Raw genomic sequence first — 20073 nt, 5'->3', positions numbered from 1 at the left:
ACTTCACCAAGTCTTGACTCCACTCATTCCATCAACTACAACTCTTTTGTTGCTACAGGGCCTAACCCCGGAAGCGACAGTATCCATGTAAGAGCTCCGTGGCACAAACTATTAGGGCCACAACTTACCACTCGGCATTCCTATACACTGGGACCCGATTGACCTGGGGGGCAGCCCGTTGCACAAGCGCTATGGAAACAATTCCATTGACGTGTATGTAAGGGATTTTCACCTGCAGAAATTTCTGCAACACATCCATGTTCACAAACAACGATGAGGGAATTTAAAAAAATTCAATTAGTCCGAAACAGTTAGGCAATTAAATCGGGTCTGAATAAATTTGGTCCAATTCAAATGTGCTCCATTTGCCCTAAAAGTTGTGAATGACATTCTGGGGCCTCCTAGGACTCATGCAACTCATTTCAAGCTCTTCGATGCCAATTCAAAGTCATCTTAAAGTGGGAGAGCGACATATATAGCTATGTATAATGCAATGTAGGATTATTCGTTTTCGGTTATTTTTTTATCCCAAAAAGTTTTTTGCAGCAAATGTATGCAGGTGAATATAAATGCAAACTGCCTGGTTCATGTGATCTTTCTTCTTCATATTTCCTGTCTTCTGATCTGAAAAATGGATAATAAAATTTTGGGGAATTCACCCAAATCAAAATGCCCAAAATTTGTATTTGACACTATTTTTTGTTAAATTCAGATCAAATTAGATTATTTTATTCGCTCATCTCTATAATTCACAAACATGGAAACCTTTCTAATTAGTAATATGATATATCAATGATGTGAATCAGTCGGAATTCTGCTGACTGGCAGGCAACCAGAATAGTGAATTCTCATTCCCTGCATTAATTTCATTATCTACTGGAGTCATCCCAAAATGAAGATTATACAGAAGAACTAAAGAGCAATTACCTAATATATATTGTGCAAAGCAGCTTAAAGGGGCTTCTCTGGGATTTACAAATTGATGGCCTATCCTAGGTCATCAATATAAGATCGACGGGGATTCGAGTCCCTGGACCTCCGCCAATCAGCTGATTGAGGGAGCCAAGGCGCTCACCGGAGCTCTGGTGAGCACCGCAGCTTCCTCAAAGTTTAGCAGGCACAGCACCATACGTATAGCAGCTGTGCTTAGTATAGCATCTTAGCCTCATGGCTGCACCTAGGACATATTACCGATGACCGTGAAGTCCCTAGTCTTGGAAGTGTCCTAAGTGCTCACATGCCGCAGCCTCTTCATACACCTGATACTCCCGCCGATCTGATATTAATGACATCCTGAGGATAGGCCTTCAATATGCAAATCCCAGAAAGTCCCTTTAAAGTAGACTAAAGGGCCATTTACATATGATAATAATCGCCCAAACGATCGCTTGAACAGACGTTTATTTCTAGATCATTTCCACTTTTATGTCCAGCGGTCTAATGACAAACAATAGTTTGCTCATTGTCGTTGATCACATCTTTTAGGATGATATAAGATTCGTCAGCAGCACAGGTCATACGCTGCTGACAATAATGGAAACTGTATGAGAGGGGGGAGGAATGAAGAATCGTATGAACCAATATTCATGCACAAAAAAATGTTTAAAAAAAGTGAAAAAACAGAATGTGGGTTGCTGCCAAACCATCCAATAATTGAAATGTATTAAAAAATACAAAAAATTGGCTAACGCGTTTCGCTGGTGTATCGCTAGCTTGTTCAGACACAGAGATCAATGTTCTGTTTGGAGATATTTGCATTGCACAGTGCTGAACATATTCCCACTTTATAAATAAATAATTGCAGTGTGTCACCACTGATCTCTGTCGACAACCTTGCACAGATGTATGACATTGTAAGTGGAGATTATCTTTTACATGATACATAATGGTTTGGCTATTATCCCTTGTCATGTCCCAAGGCTTGGCAAAAAGTCGGACTTTGACTCATAGGAAGCCAATTCCAAAAGTTGGCTCTACCTCTTTTCATATGATACATAATTGAAAAAGCCAGAAGTAAGTTTGCCCATCAGATGAATGGAAAAGGTCACGCTGACTGGATGTACCGCTCAATGTCCATATGAACCACAACCCAAAGAGCATTATCATTACCAGTGGCCAGCAACCATAGATGACCTATACTTTTGAGGATATCTGCTGGGGGTCAGACATCATGAACACCTATTTGTATGATTGGATTGCATCCTACTACTGCTTTCTATGTAAAACCTGGAGCTACCCAATCATCTTTGTGCGCTGACTGTATTTTTATATTTATGGGCAAGGGGCAGATTGCTTGTGTCCCATCTGTAGCACTTACGCTTATACCATTACTTGCGTTTTAACCTATGGAGCCATCTAATTTGTAGACAGTGTAAATTTAGATAAATATGCATTTTTGTATTGTCTAGTGGCCAGTGTCATACATAAAGAACTAAAGGCCCCATCGCAAGGATCAAAACAGTTTTCCCCTTCCCCCACAGGACAGAAGAGTTTCTGCCTAAACCCTTTTCAATTACCCTTGGGACATTTTTCCATTGTTTCATTTGAGAGTCCTGACCAAGTTTTCACCTCCAGTAGAAGTAAGTAATAAGACTGGGCCCCCTCTTGCCCTGGGCCCCATAGCAGTGGCATGGTCTGCTGCTATGGTAGTTATGCCCCTGCTAGTGGCTGAATCTGGATGATACATTTGGTGGATAGTTGGACTGTCTAGGTAAAAAGGATAATGTATCCAGTATCCTTCAGTCTCTCTGGAGTAGTGTTCCCACAGATGAGCTAGTTCTCTGGTCCCTCTTGGAGCAGGACCAAAAAGACATGCTTTCTCACGCCTCATTGTCATAACTAACACTCCCCACTCCTGGCAGGAAGCAGGACCTGCCCACCCCTACCAAGAGAGGAAGAATGAGGTCGTTAGCCCCAATCCTGATGCCAACCATACCTCACCTGTTGGTGTACAGTGCAAACATTAAATAACAGAAGAAACCAAACATTTGCAGATACTGTACCCCCTTCCACTGGGGTACTGCAAGTTATCTTTGCTACTTTTTGCAAAGTCACAAAAGTGCTCCACTCCAAAATAAGATTCACATAAAGAAGCAGGTGAAGTGGTCAAGACTCAAGACACCTCTCATTCATTCATTCCTCTCTTCTTTTAAATTCATAGAAATATATAGCTATATCTACCACCAGACAGTGGAGAAGGAAATTGGGGAGGCATTATGATAAAGGGAATTTTGTTTATTAGAAATTGGAGATTTATGTATATCTCCGTTTTCCGTCCCTTCTATTCAATTCCTAGACGGTTGCCCTTTTTTCCTATATAATAACCCTATTATTCTGTGTATTATTGTACCTCTTCCAGACCTTCATATACCCCAGGAGTAACATACAACCCTCGCAGATACTTATATATAAAAATAGTTTACTGATAAAATAGAGATCACAAAGAAATGGACATTACACATAAAGATACAGATAACACAATACATAGAGGACACCACCACACACAGCCACCTCCGTTCCTGCGCACCCTGGATGCTAAGCAAATGTGGCTAATAATGTGTATGTATATCCAGTATATCCAGAGTCCACTAATATACAGTCTACTGGATCTACTCTTCTAACCAACTCACATCCAGTACCTGACCATTAGTACATGTACATATAGAGACTCATGCATAAACAGCATATATAATCTACTGGTAATACAATTGCAGACTGCAACTATCTATATGTGCACATATAAAGTCTACTGGGATATTATACTTATATACATACCCACATAAGCACACATATAACTTAGCTTGCTCCTGAAGTGCTGTTGATCCAAGGGGGTCCAGGAAGAGAAGAGAGAGCCTCCCAAGTTTCACCTACATCTTGCTGTGTCCCAGCCCCCCACCAGAGACTCCACCCTGTGACCACCCAAATATCTTCTCCATCTCTTGGCCAAGAGAATGTTGTTCAACTGCTACTGGCCATACTGATATCACTGAATGGGTGAATACCACTGGGTCCAATTATTAGGCATATTTGTGTGGTCATCAGGCTGAGGTTCTGTCTGAAAGCCATATTTCCTGTAATACATTGTATATCACATTACTGTTTATTAGTGGACTCTCTGGGGCTGTGTGAAAAAGACTATTTTTTTGCAAGGGAGGAGGATAAAGAAGGGGTTAACAAGAGCTGAGTGCAATGCACTCCTGGAAGATGCAGGGGCTTGATGGTCACATAGAATGAGCTACTACCATCCCACTAAAGTGAAGACATTAGAGCTGCAGAAGGGTGAGTAAAAAAGCTAAAAAAAAGTGGGAAACTAGAGTGGAGAGCAGGATTTTTGCATTGATATAGTTAAAGTAATGGTGTACATAACGCCAGATAGCCTTTTTTTTGTGGGATAACCTCCTTAAGATTTAATGTACAGTATTTCACAAGCACTTTATAGCAAGTCATTCTCCATTAGCGATTACATGAGCACTGTATGACAAAAGGTAGGGTCTATAGCCATCCAGTTTACCAAATTTAGTCTGAGATTGCATACTTGCTAAAATTTCTGTATTCTGTTCCAGAATAGGAACAGAATACCAGAATCACTGGATCCAGCATATGTCAGATACTGACGGCGGCTGATGGATCCCATTCACTATAATGGGTCCATCAGGTTTCTAGCATGAACACTGGTTCATGGTTTACTTCAGTAAACCAAATACTGGAAATTAGTTTCTAGTCTAGTGGCTCTTCTTCTGCATACACTTTGCGTGTAGGAATCACTTTTCTTCTATACTTCTCAGTCTGACAAATCACATTAACCATTTTCAGTTGTCCTAATGGAAAATGTACAGAAATTAACCCTCAGGGGCCAGAGCATTCAGTACAATTGTCAATTATGTTCTTGCTTACAGGATAAGAAAACCCCTTGTTAACTGGGACTAGGACAATATGTGTACTCTAGTCATTGTGAATAGGATTGTTCTTATATAATGCTTATTGCAGAACATTTGGGGAGTTTTAATCCTGGAACTACAGCAAAATATAAATTCTTATGGTTGATAAATACAAATGTTATACATAATATCAGAGACTACAGTTCTAAAGCTGTCTATTTATATGTAAGCCTTGTCCTATGGCCCGGCTGTCTGCTGATGGGATCTCACAACATATTTGCAGCCAAAACTCACAGATCTAGCTATTTGTGCCTGAGGCTGCATGGCAGGATCCCATGGGGCTCAATTAGTGCATTAAGATGACAGTCATAGACTGTCTTTATTAGGTCAACTGAATTTTAAACCATTCGGAAACCAATTCCAATTGTAAATGAAATTGCTAACGACAATGGTGGGATATTTTGTCAGATTTAAGCTGTGTTATATAGTCTATTAGATACAGTGGAAATAAACATACATATAATGCAACGCTAATAAACTAATAAACAATTTGTACTTGGTCATTCTTCTTTTCTAGTAAGCAAATAAAAGGAATTATAGTATACCTTTTGTTCTGCCTGCAGCTTCCACTAGGGGGAGCTCAGGAACTTATCGCATACAGATGCATTAATGATTTTAATTGGTGGTGTATCAATCTGAATGAAGTATGCTCCTAATTTCCACTAGCTAAAAATGTAACTTTAAACTCAAAAGCCAAGATAAAGGAAGTTGGAGATTTGGAGCTTTGCATTAGAAAAACAGATGACTGACTGCTATCAAGGTGGAGTATGAAATGTTTTTTGGCACAAATATCTGCATCGGAAGAGCCAGTGAGATACACAATAATTTTCCAATGAGTTTGGAAATGTCTGCAGTGAAACCGATATACAGTAAAAACAAGAAGGGTACATTCTTACATTTTGTATGTGCTGAAGGCTAAATACATAGGGGTATGGACAGCTAAGTAAGCTACCCAAGTGATACAACTACCAATGTTTGGTTAGGGTTTTACTAGGTTTTAGGTCTTAGCTTTACAGGCAGTCTGTCACCTGGAAATTCACTGTTAATTCGGATACAGTGCTGGATGTATTTTGAATACATTTGCACGTGAGCAGTTAAGTGCACCGAGGGCAGTCCTAAACCACTCTGTTCAGCCTTGCCAGTGCTTTCCTCTTCTTCCTGATTTACAAGAAGAGAAGGAGGGTCTGGCATAGGAAGTAGGAGGAACAAGGGTGCACAAATAGGCTTGAGACCACCCTCAGTGCGCTTAACTGTCCATTTGTATATTGATTTAAAGTATTTATACTCCAGAATGAAGCAATGGATCACGGAGTGAAATTTAGCATTACCTTCAGTAGAGTTACCCCTACAAGACATCGGGGGAAATTTTTCATTTCCCTACACCACTTTTCTGACATAAAAAGAGTTACAAACCCCTTGTCTGCAACTTTTTTAATGCCACTTGCAACACATTTTGTTATATGTGTCATTTTTACACCACTGTGATGAGAATTTCTTAAAGGGAATGTGGCGAGGACTGGGAGGAGTCGGGGTCAGCGGGTGCAAAGGTAGACTGGTCAGGAGCTGCCATAAATTTCATTCTGGCGCACAGACTGCCAAAAGATGCACGTGATTTATGATAAGGCCTGTGCCTCAGCATAAATTAAACCCATCCTCCAGAAGCACAGGAGATTTCAGAAACCAGCATAAAACACTGGTCTATGATAAATCTCCCCATTGAGCCTGATATACAAGTGAACTTTTTGGTAACAGATTCCCTTTAAAGGCTATGGATGTCATTGACATGTAAAAATGTTTTAGTCTGTGATCCTGATTCCTTTTTTTCAGACCCTCTGATATTCAGTTTGCAATCTGCTCCTACTTTCAGACTTTTGTTATGTGAATGTTTCTCTTCCAGTAATACATGATGAAAGTGAGATCTGTGTGTCCAGGATGCTGCTGTATTCCCCTGCCAACTTCCTTGCGTGTGTGTGTGTTCCTTCATATATACAACCTGTGTAGCCTGTCCTCCTTGGATTCTCCTTCCTTTTCCTCCTGTCCCAGCTAATGGTTTTCAACTAGAATTAATTGTAGTGTTATATCTGTTATCTACTAAACTTAGTGTACTTTGTCGACATCTAGTTGCCATTGTTATATTTGGTTTTATGAAGTTATCTATGGTTGTAAATGTCACATGTCATTCATCTTGTAACTCCTCCTCATTTTTGAGCTCATATCCTGTGTTCTTCAGTCTTTTCCTGTTTGGCAGACATGTATCACAGAGCCTGAGAGAGGATTTTCGTTTGGGCTCTATCATCATTTCTCAAAGTACATTCAGTCAATTACCTAAAGGCATATCCATTGCATGTCCCTTGCTGGAAGTCTACTTGCAACTGATGTTGGTAGGGGAATGAGTACAGCGATTTCACTATCTTCTATTGCTTGTACACTCATCTCAGGCAGGATTGGTGTCATCATTAGACTGTACTGTTTTTAGGTAGTTTCCCAGAGTTATTGATTCCTGTCTATATATTAATCATTTTGTGCTTTCTTGGTTGATCTACATTACGTATGATTATCTGTATACTGAAGTGGTTCATCCACAATTGAAAATAGATCAGGCTAAACAAGACAGTTTTTCAATTGGAATCATTCACAAAAATGCTCCTGTATCCAGATATTGATGTTACATCAATATCATAGCAGAAGCTACTATAAGCAACAAGGGTCTTTCAGTTACTTATTCACCTTGATACTAATTTTATTTGGGCAATTGCTATACAACTGCCTTGCATCTGATTCTGGGTTTGGTTATCGTCTGTTTGACTGGTTAATTAGGGTGGAGTTGCTACTTTTCTAGCCTTTATGCTGTATATTCAAGCCTTACTCCTTTTTTGCTGTCGGGTATAGCGTTTGTTAAGTGCATTCCCTTCCAGATAGTTTGTACATGTTCTGTATTCTGACATATGTAGTTCCATGACTGTATTTTGTTCTAGCATGGTGTGTTTTCTGTGTATTGTGGCACTTTTCGTTTCTCTGTCTTTCTTGCTGTGTTTGGGGTTTGTTTGTGCCTGTGCTGTTGCATTGTCCAGCCTGATTTGCTGACTTGAATTCAGATAGGGTCCCTTCAGTATTGCTTAGTCTTTGTTCACAATCATTCATCCACTATCTATGTGTATGCCTTACATCTCCTATCCACTTCATTAATTGATCATCTCCTCCTTTGTGACCCTCAGCATATGGTTCCTGTCATCTACCGGTGAGTTTGTTTTAATGTATTATTTTCTTTCAGTATTTATATGTGCTTCGTATATATTGTTTTTATGACTGTCCGGTTGTTGTGTATTTCATCTGTACTCTAAGTCCTGGGGGTACCTGAGTACCAAGAGCAACTGTTAGGACTTGGGAAAGACGCCTGCCGTAGGTGAAGTCCAGTTCTGGGATTGTGCGCACAACTCGCATCATTACAGAAGCCACTTCTAGTGTGCTTATTTTTATTGTCTAATTTGTACAATAGTAGGAATCACCCATGTACAAGAAGATCCTGGTGGTGGAACTCCTACTACTACTGAAATTATTAGAGGGATGCATAAGAACATCAGGGAACCAAAACAAGTGTGTAGCCAATATCCAGACACAAAAAAAAAACACTTAAAAAAATGTATTCCAAACTAATAGAAATTATGTTTTGTATAATCTAACAGAAATTTTATGTGGAATCGTAGGACAACCCATTTAGCAGTTTATGGGTTGACTTTATACATAAGACAACAACAGTTCGTAGACTACTGCATGTAGACCAGTGCTCGTTCAGTGAAGAAGACTGCTGCATTTACAAGGCAAACCCTTGTCCTCATACAGATTCATAGTTTCTGAGCAGCAGATTGCTGTTTCGACACCACGATCTGCTGCCCAGTAGCCATGATCGGTGGTACTTGCATGAACACCAGGATCACCCGATGAACAAGCGTTTCGCTCGTTCATCGGGTGATTGGCGGCACATCTACATGGCCAGTTTGTCGGGAACAACAGTTCACAGGAATGGTCATTCCCGATAATCTCCCCGATTCTCAGGCCGTGTAAAGGCACCTTAAGAGTCATTACATGCAGTCATAGACTTTTAGGTTCTGTTGGTGACCAAGTGACAGAAATAAAAGCAGCATGACAGTTGATATGGCTGAGAGGAAGTAACTCATTTGTGTACAGGAAAAGTCTGACACACAACAGCTTAGAAGGTCACAGTAACAGTGAAGTGTAAGGAGAAAGCCACATCTATAGACAACACCTTATGTGAGTTTTCATTTCTGTTTCGTCTGAGGCATTAGCTACAGTTCATAAAATAGAAAGTCAAATTAAATTTCAGTGGATAGATGTGCATATGTATTTTATGTATTTGCAGTCAGCAAATAAGAATAAATTAAGAGTTTGCTAAATGGTAATAAACAAGCATAATAAACAAGGGAGACATTTTGCAGAAAAAATAAATAACTTTAAGGCTAGAAGCTTTGGGAGCAATCATTTTTATTATATTATTGCATTCCACTTATTTATGGATAAAACATTTATTTTAATTGGAATCTCATTGAATCTATCAGAGAGCTACTTTAACAGCTCAATTTGTAGCCCTTATCTCTAGGTCCCAGATAACTCATAAATACTCATATAAAGGGATATTTTCATCTGGGACATTGATAGTATATCACTAGGATATGCCATCAATATCAAATAGGTATGGGTCCCATGTCTGACACCTGCTCCTGACTCCAGAACAGGACCCCCGAAGTGAGCAGAGAGCAGCCATGCATGCACAGCCACCCTCCGATCACTGCTATGGGAGTTCTATAAGAGCGATAAATGTAGAGGGGGCAGCACTGGGCGGTTTTTCGTAAATCCTTGTGTCCACAGCCTATCCCAAAATTTTAGATTTATACTTACCTGCTCCACACCCTCCGCTCTGCCTCTGATGTCTCCATCTTCCAGTCCCCGCACTGTTTACATCCAGTGGTGCATGGACATGGTCACTCTATGGTTCAGCGGTGATGTGCTGCTTGTAGCTGGAGCGGTGCATGTGGCCAATGTGGCCATGTCATGCACTGCCGGAACATAGTGCGGAGACTGGAAGATGGAGACAGCGGAGGCAGCATGGAGGACCAGCATGGCGTGGAGCAGGTAAGTATGGATCTTCTGTTTCAGGGGGCAGGCTGCGGGCACATGATTAAAAATTTTAATAAAACATCTTTAAGTTACATTCTTATCATTTTGATAAGAATGTAACTTGCAAAAGTTATGCTATTGCTGGTTAAACGTGAAACTAATTATTGAACTCCGAGGTTATAAAAGCAGCTTATAATTATACTCATAGAGCTAAAGTTATGTTAAAATGTGCTAAATTATCAAGGGTTAATCCCACATAGCAAACAATGTGCCTTATTCATGCTATCTGTAGCCATGCGCAGTACAACACATAGCAGAATGATGTAAATCTTCATATAATCCAATTATGACATCCTGTTTCTGTTAGGGTACTTTCATACTTGCGTTAAACTTTTCCGGTATTCAGTTCCCTCCTCAGTACTGGAAAAAACTGTTTTAACTTAGTGCATTCTGAATGGAGAGCAAATCGGTACAGTATGCATCAGGATGTCTTCAGCTCAGTCACTGTACATTTTTTTTGGACGGAGCGTTCAAAATTCCGGAACACTTGCCGGAATGCTGGATCCGGCATTATTTTCTATTAAAATGCATTAATGCCGGATCCAGCCCCAAGTGTTCCAGAAAAAAAGATGCGGTTTTGCAGTCTCTGCATGCGCAGACCTTTAAAAATGTGATAAAGATAAATACCGGATCCGTTTTTCATGATGACAACCGGAGAGACTGATCCGGTATTGCAATGCATTTGTGAGACGGATCCACATCCGGATCCATCTACAAATGGTATCCGTTTGCATACAGATTGCCGGCGACGGAACTGCCTTCCGGAATCCAACAACGCAAGTGTGAAAGCAACCCTTACCCGTATTTTAATTGCTCAACAACTACTGGAGACATTTAAAATGTATCATATTAAGCCCTTCAATTATGTTTCTTCTCCATAAAAATGAGAAACTGGCTACGTTACCTAAGACTTTTCTAGAACTCTTGTCTTCACCGGCCGATGGATCTGGTCTAAAAATTCTCTACTCTAAGATGCTTAAATAAGTATTTATGAGCTGTTAGAAAGTAAAGAAAATGGCTAAAGAACGAGCCATCGGAGCAGCTCTCTGATGGATTCACTGAGAAGAAGAAGTACAATAGAGGACTAAAAGCTGTAGAGGAAGAAATGTTGAATTTTTTTTATAAAGACTAATTTAAAAGAAAATCTGAATTTTCATTGCGTTAATAAATAAAAATTGCCACCAAAGGTGTCCATAGCCTTTACTCACCCTGGACAAGAACCAAGATGCAATGAACCACATCTGTGTTATTCTGTATAATGATTATGGGTTCCGTAGCACAGCCAGAGGATCTGCGAGTACGCTATGGCCTGATCTGACTTCAAATGGTAATTAATATATAATAAAGATTTTGTATAAGCTGCGAATTCTGTGTGGTTTATGGAGATGGTTGGGGCAACTATTCCATCTTTGTACTTGTACAAGTTTTGATAAATTCCCCCTTTCCCAATGTGCTTTGAGAGCCTGCAGTTTGAGATTCAGCTATTACATCTTTGATATCACAGGGGTCCTATTAAATAACATTTTGAAAGGTTTTAACTGGATAAAAGTATTACATTAAAACTGAAGCCTAAGCGGTGACTACTGTACAGTATATTGCCTAACACCAGCAGTATGACACCTAACAGCTGGATCTCTATAAGGTACAGCCATAATGACCTTTAACAAGTAAACAGAAGCTAAGCTCTTCCTCTCCATAGGATATAATTATGCACGTTAACAGATTTTTGTGGAAATCAAAAATAAGGAATTTCCTTATCCTTTATATATCTAGAGGGGTTATACAGTTCTTTAAGATAGATGGCTTCTTTTTTGGATAGGCAACCAATATTATATTATGGAGGTCCAATGTGTTAATGGTGGGAGATGTGACCATAATTGTAACATGGAAATAAACTTTGATACTTATTGTACATATATTGGAGAATAAGCTGGCCTATCACGTAAGACTAGAATCAGCTGGAATGCAGCCAATCAGTGATATGTTGGTTCGCTCATATATGTATGGTTTCAGATGACAGGTAAAACAATCCAATCCAACACATAACTTTTTAGCATGCACTAGTCTGCCACCTGACGTTGTAAATAAAATCTTTTTTTATTTTTGATTGGTACAGAGCGACAACGCGTTTCGGAGTAAATATACTTCTTTTTTAAGTCTCCACTGTGTGAAGAGGTGCAGTTGGAGACTTGAAAAGGCAGTATATTCACTCCGAAACGTGTTGTCACTCTGTACCAATTGAAAATAAAAAAAGACTTATATACATCCATTGAGGTTGTGTATTTGCGCCAAGAGGTATCATATTTGCGAACTATCCTAGTACACATCCCTCCCCACTGCATTCTACGGTACATTACTCCTCTGGAGGACCGGCAACTCCACTTACGAGGACTGAGAGATACCGGCAGCACCGGCCCTTCGCCCTCACGAGTGTTGTGCCTGCGTACGCACAACACCAAAAGGTGAGCATAACGACTAACAAGTTTTATTCATGAACATCGCTTTTTTTTACATACTACCCTATGAGCGCCTTTCTGCCACATTTACTATCTGACGTTGTAAGTGATAGTTTGTGTATAGTTTTCAAAAGATCACCAGCCGAAATGCTCAAAATCATCCGACCTGGCCATGCACTTTGCATATAATTTTGTGAAAGTGTAAATTAACTTCAAGCATATACTAGATATACTTACATAAAACATATAGGGGAAATTTGTCATGCCTTGCACTTCAAAATTCTTGCTTCGAAAAGTTGCAAAATAGGGCTCTGCAACTTTTTTGAGTTACTTTTAGCATTTTTATACCAAACCAGTGTTCAGAAAGGACTTTAAAGCTCAGGTCAATAAAAGAAAGGAGCATTAACCCATTTTAATATATTTTAATACCAACCAAGATAATTACCTCTTCTACCACTTTTATATTATTGGAGGCATGCTTAAAAACTAATGCTATGTCTTGCTGCTGGGTGAGTCTGGGAAGTACATTAAGGATGTAGATGGCCTTCCTGTGTTCATCCCTGTGCACAGCGTACCAGTACATTAGTTATGGTAGAAATGCATAGATAGACCTTTTTTTAGTCCACTTCACTATCACTAAAAACCAAATTCCCAAAACTCACCAAAAGCAGGCAAAAAAAAGTTAAGCATTCTAAACAAAAGTTGAATTACACCAAAGTAAAATATGCTTTTGTAAAGTGTTATGTCTGGTCATCTCTGACTCTGTCATGAAGCAGTGAACTATCTGAGCAGATAACAAGTCCACAAGTTTTCTCTAACTGTTGAGCACAATAAATTATCGATTACCGGTAGCTATGTAAAAGCAAGCCAGCACCCTGGTCTACACTGATGAGGAATAATAACCCCAAAACAGCCGTCTACTGATGGATGTCTTTTCTTTTTGGAGGAGATTTTGGCCTGGCTAAAATCCATAGGCGTGTTCTAAGGCACTTTAATGGGTGGACATTGAATTACAGGATAGCTACCTATAGGAGTCTTTAGAAAGACAGTTTTCTTCCTTGTGGAGGACAGCCACCATAACATGTAGACCTTTTTCTAGGGAGCATTGTCTGAAAGACTCTCTATACCAAATGCTGGTCTTCACAAAGAGAAACAGTACCCCATGGAATTAATATTCAGAATTGTCTTAAGTACCTTCTCCTCAAGAACTGGAGATGTAAGCATTTCACATAGCCAGCTGAGCGAAAACTCAATGGCCTAGATTTACTAATATTTCTCTGTGCCTAGAATGTGGAGCAATTTGGTGAGACAAGGGTTTTTGTTTGCAGAGGTGCCAGAAGTTGGACCCCCATTCATCTGATATTGATGATGATGATGATGGAATCCCAGAAAAAGAATACCCCTGGGTGCTTCTGTGCAAAGGTATCTCTGCTCCATACAAAATGGATCAGTTGCATGGCTATGGTTTATTCATACTTTAGTAATGGTTGTGCTATCTGTCCTCCAGAACAATTGTGTCCTTGCTGTAGGGCACAAAATAGTGGAAAAATGCAATAATACAAGTTACAAATGTTGTCTCCTTTGAATATACCTATCTATATTTTTTAAATTAAATAATGTATATAACTACATTGAATGTGGTTTTAAAATTGTCTTACAAGGACCTCTATAAGAATTATTGAAACATATGGCCTTCATACAGACTTTCCTCCACGTGCCAGAACAGAAAGCCACCCTGCAAGAGGTGCACTTGGCACCTTCATATATTATATGGATGTCCATCTAAAGCTACATTTTCCCTACAGTGGTGCTGATGCTGATCACTGTTGGTGGTTAGAGAAACCGGAAGTAAAGCGATTAGCTGACTCCAACACCAGGCTTCTTTTTAAAAAAGGGTTGTCTTTAGGCAATGGCTTTAAAATAGTTGTAGATGTTAAACTGTATTCAAGGCAGATCCAGCCATTCCCCAAAATTAGCTGGAGTTGACAATCCAAAATGGCAGCTGTGAATGTTCCTCTATTACATTTTCAGTTATTGTTAAGATTAAGTGTGGTCTTGCTTGTGTGATTTGCAGTACATTGGACAATGGGTCTCTGCCCATACACATAAGAGCAAAGTCAGCTGAGCCCGACGATTTCAACAATAATGGCTGTCTTATATGTATGGGAGCATTCTTAAATCTTCGAATAAAGAAGATATTGCCCAATTCTTTGTTCTCACGGGCAATAATCCACTGCCAGATGTCAATATACTGATAACCCAAGCCTATAATAAATATACAATGTTTTGCTTATATATTAGGAAGGCTGAGGTCCAGCCTGCATTTGTGGGAGGGGCGTCTGCCCCATTTATTCACCGGCTCCCTTACCCCGCCACGCGCCTCTCTCGTGCCCCACACTCCCACCCCTTTTCTCTGTTGTCCTCATCAGGGTATGTCCCCTTTTAGGCCTACCCACGTACCAAGTCAGCCAGTGTAGGATCCGGGGTTAGGCATTCTTCCCCGATTCGTTCACAGGTAGCCACGACCACAAATATACACTCACCTAAAGAATTATTAGGAACAGCTGTTCTATTTCTCGTTAATGCGATTATCTAGTCAACCAATCACATGGCAGTTGCTTCAATGCATGTAGGGTTGTGGTCCTGGTCAAGACAATCTCCTGAACTCCAAACTGAATGTCAGAATGGGAAAGAAAGGTGGGCTACAACAGCAGAAGACCCCACCGGGTACCACTCATCTCTACTACAAATAGGAAAAAGAGGCTACAATTTGCACGAGCTCACCAAAATTGGACTGTTGAAGACTGGAAAAATGTTGCCTGGTCTGATGAGTCTCGATTTCTGTTGAGACATTCAAATGGTAGAGTCCGAATTTGGCATAAATAGAATGAGAACATGTATCCATCATGCCTTGTTACCACTGTGCAGGCTGGTGGTGGTGGTCTAATGGTGTGGGGGATGTTTTCTGGGCACACTTTAGGCCCCTTAGTGCCAATTGGCCATCGTTTAAATGCCACCGGCTACCTGAGCATTGTTTCTGACCATGTCCATCCCTTCATTACCACCATGTACCCATCCTCTGATGGCTACTTCCAGCAGGATAATGCACCATGTCACAAAGCTCGAATCATTTCAAATTGGTTTCTTGAACATTACAATGAGTTCACTGTACTAAAATGGCCCCCACATTCACCAGATCTCAACCCAATAGAGCATCTTTGGGATGTGGTGGAACGGGTGCTTCGTGCCCTGGATGTGCATTCCTCAAATCTCCATCAACTGCAAGATGCTATCCTATCAATATGGGCCAACATTTCTAAAGAATGCTATCAGCACCTTGTTGAATCAATGCCATGTAGAATTAAGGCAGTTCTGAAGGCAAAAGGGGGTCCAACACCGTATTAGCATGGTGTTCCTAATAATTCTTTAGGTGAGTGTATATATATATATATTTTATTTCTTTTGCAAAAATATTTACAACTATCTTCTCATTCTATGTTTTATGTTCATTTAAATCAGAACAATTGAAAGAAAATCACACCTTGGATGGACAATCGGGTAAAGACAGCACAGAAAAACATGGACCTATCATCCATAGACCTCGATCCTCTTTATAACCATATACATGTCAAATCCTAAATCTTTAAAAATATTTGAGGAAACTTGCTTTTTGATCAAATGTGCTCACAATATTTTCAATTTGATGGTTTAGAGTAAAGTAACTGAAAATAATAATAATGAGAAGCCCAACAAAATGGGACCTTGCTTTAACTATTACATTTAAAATTCCTTCACTAGCAAGAAATTTATATTATGCAATTCATATAATAATTCATTTCATGCAATTCTTATAATAATATAATGTCAAACAAACCCTTGTAGCAAATTTTCATTGTACCACCAAGCTAATAAGACTTCACTTATATACAGTGTAATCATGGAGACGATTATATTCAAGTTCATGCACACAGATAAATCCACTTAATATATCAGGGCTGAACCCAACAGCAAGGGGGATGTACGGAAGGGATACAGTGTAGGCTTCAATAAACAAGATACCCCCTAAAATTCTACATAATTATACAGGGAAGGAATGTAGGAACATACTGAGGGAGAGCAAATGTAAAAACATGGAGATGGACACAATCATTACGGAGTCAACCAGAAGAAAATAATTACTCTACTGTCTATCCACATATACATAATGATGTTGGCTCCATTTTATTGAGCATATAACTTAAGCTGATACTACAAATGTCTGGAAATGATCTCGCTTGTGAGATGGAGGAAATGGTAAAAATGCGTTACTGAATTTGTCTCACAAAATGGATGCCTAGGGGCTGAGAGACATGATATTATTGGGTTTTCCACCAGATCGGCGATATATAGAAGATTTTTCCTGCAACAGATCATGGTGAACAGACATTCCCATATAATTGATTATGATGTATTTCATAATATACATGTTCATGAACCCAAATCTCTCATAATTGTCAAATCTAATTCCTTATATTTCAGTAAATAGTGTAGGTAAACCATACTGAAGGTAATTATAATTAGAAATTAACTTAAATATATAGTGTTGTATACCCATGATATAAACAGCAGGGTAAACCACAAACATTACATTATAGTGGTCTAGATTTCCGTATGTCATTTACCATCACAGCATGAATTCATATTCCTTATATTTCATCCGTTTTTCCATTGATGACCATAAACAAAAACAGCCCTTGATGTACTTACTGTGCTAACTACCCGTTGGTAGGTCTTGGCCGCTTGATATTGTTAGGCTTCCTTTAGTGGGGTTGATTGGTGGGGGATGTAGTCCCTTTCACCGCTTGGAGAAAATCAGAAATGCCAAGGGAAAAAAAATAAGTTCCAAATCGAGGTTTTGTTCTGAGCTCTTAACACGAAAAAACCTTATTGGTCCTACAAGGAAGCCACATGACCGGCAGCGCTGCGCATGTGACCTATTTTCTTCCAAAAACCCTTATTTTCTGTAAATGGGATTCACCGCTGTAGGTGCTCGCACAAATATTTCCTACAGCTGCCTCAGATTGCTGTCACTGGACTCCATTCAGGCATATATGGGGCAAATGCCACAGGCAGCAGGGTCCACGAAAGGAGTCTCTGGCGTGTGGGGAGCGTAATCATTTAAGACAAAGTGTTTAATCCCAGCCAGCTACCAGCATTTATAAAATAGTAGTAGTCAACGCCGCGTTTCGTACTGCGGATTTATGTCTGTGGTAGACCAGAACCTAGATTTTTTTTATAAAGAGTGGATTAAAAAAAAATCTCCGCCTGGCACTGAGGATGAACTGATGCACATAAATACTTCTGGCACATCCTCATGGGTACTTAAGAGAAAGGAGGGGTCTAATGCCCTTTAATCTTCTGATTCATATCATATATGAAAAGCCCGCGTACCCTACATATGAAGAAACACATATACATGTATGACATAAGGACTGCCAAGCGTCACTACTAGCGGGTACGAACAAATACCATGGGCCAAAATGCAAATTAACCAAACGTGACAGATATGAATCAAGGTCAATTGATGACACAACAAACGAGAAGCTCTGCAAATTGAAGGTGGGGGTAAGCAAAGAGTTAACCGCCAGCCTGGCTTTCAGATCAGATGTGTACAGTTTTAGTGATGGATGAGGATTAAAACCTCCAGATTAAAACCACTCTGCTGTCCCCTACCCTGCCCCCACACCAGCGTCTACTGCCAGCAAATGTTGCTGCTCTGCAATAATGGATATGTAAGACACAAATCTCATCAGTCTATGTACAAAAAACAGTAAGTTGTATCTGTATACATGTGCTGATGTAATGCCGGCCGTATCAGGACAGTAAGGTGACATCTGCTCAGTCGTTAGTCGATGGGCCAAACATTTGATGCTTCAAGTCATGCACCTTTTGATGATGTCTAATATCCCCATGGTTCAAACCCACTTTTACACATTCAGTATTTGGTAAAACCAAGTGCAGGTCAAAAATACAGAAGAGGTGGAAATCTGTCTGTTAAATCTAATCTTTGTGTAGCCTCCACTTTTGGTTTTGGCTCACCATCACTGATGGAAATCACTGATCAACACTGACCAAACACTGTGTGAAAGCAACCTTAGAAATCTTGACCACCAATCTAGATTGTGAGCTCCACAGGGGACAGCAAGTGATGGTAATGTCTGTAAAGTGCTGTGGAATATGTTGGCGCTATATAAGCAAGTAATAAATAAAATGCTGTTAAATCTTAGTAGTTTTAACACATGTTGCAAAAAATTTCCATAAAAAAATTGAAATTCATGGCAGTACAGTGGCTCATTGGTTAGCACCATTTTTTGCTAACATGTAAATCTGACCAAGGACAACATCTGCATGGAGTTTGCACGTTCTCCCCGTGCTCCATTTTTCTCCCAAAAACATACTGTTAATTTGGAGCCCCAAAAGAGTATATGAGTGATGACAATCTCTGTACAGCACATTGGAATATGCATGCACTGTGTTGTACTTGTGACTGCATGGAGAGAAGTCGGCCGGCACACGCTGCAATGCACGCCGCTCAGGGATAGGATTAATTCCACGTATAATTGAAAAAAGATCCCAGCAGACGTGACTTCAATGCTCGTGAAAATTTATTCACACATAACAATATGTCCCATGGAAAAGGACGCGTTTCGGCTAAGTTGCCTTTTTCAACAGGTGAAAAAGGCAACTTAGCCGAAACGCGTCCTTTTCCATGGGACATATTGTTATGTGTGAATAAATTTTCACGAGCATTGAAGTCACGTCTGCGGGGATCTTTTTTCAATTGTACTTGTGACTGCAGGCCAAGAGTTGTTTTTTGGAAAATAGACATATCTAGTACCACCGGTCAATTAAAAGTTCTCATATCCATTGTAATACTAGAAGATGTGCATTTATTTAGTTTGCTACTGACTTTTTTAATTTCAAAAATATATCTTCTTAGTAAGTAAAAATAATAATGATAATTAATACTTTTTCATTTTTTCAACTTGAGCTTTGAAAACACATTTGAAGATTACATTATCCATTGACCCTAAAAGTTTCAAAAGGAGGCTACATGAAAAAACAAAACATCATATCCAAGTGACTCAAATCTATTATAACCATCAGAACTAAGAAACTCAGCAAAAAGACTTACCAAGTTCTGTTGGATCTGTGATGAGGGTGGGTGACATCCAAGGCTGAAGAGCCGGCTCACTGTCTTCCTATAAGTAACCTCTGCCATGTCCCTCAGCAAGGTCGGGTCTATAAGAGGGAGGTGACCCTGATGTTGTTGCATTAATCCCTTCAGAAGGGCGTGAAGGGGAGCGAGGAGAGAAGAGTGGGAATCTGAGCACATGTTTATAGGATGCGCATCCTCGGGGCAGGAAACAATGCTGTCTCCATCCCAAATCAATGTTGCACCTTCTAGTTAACCTTCAGCTGCTAACGAAGCACAGCCAATAGTTGGC

Source organism: Bufo gargarizans, chromosome 8 (genome assembly GCF_014858855.1).
Source record: "Bufo gargarizans isolate SCDJY-AF-19 chromosome 8, ASM1485885v1, whole genome shotgun sequence".
Lineage (NCBI taxonomy): Eukaryota > Metazoa > Chordata > Amphibia > Anura > Bufonidae > Bufo > Bufo gargarizans.
This window is presented reverse-complemented; position numbering follows the sequence as displayed.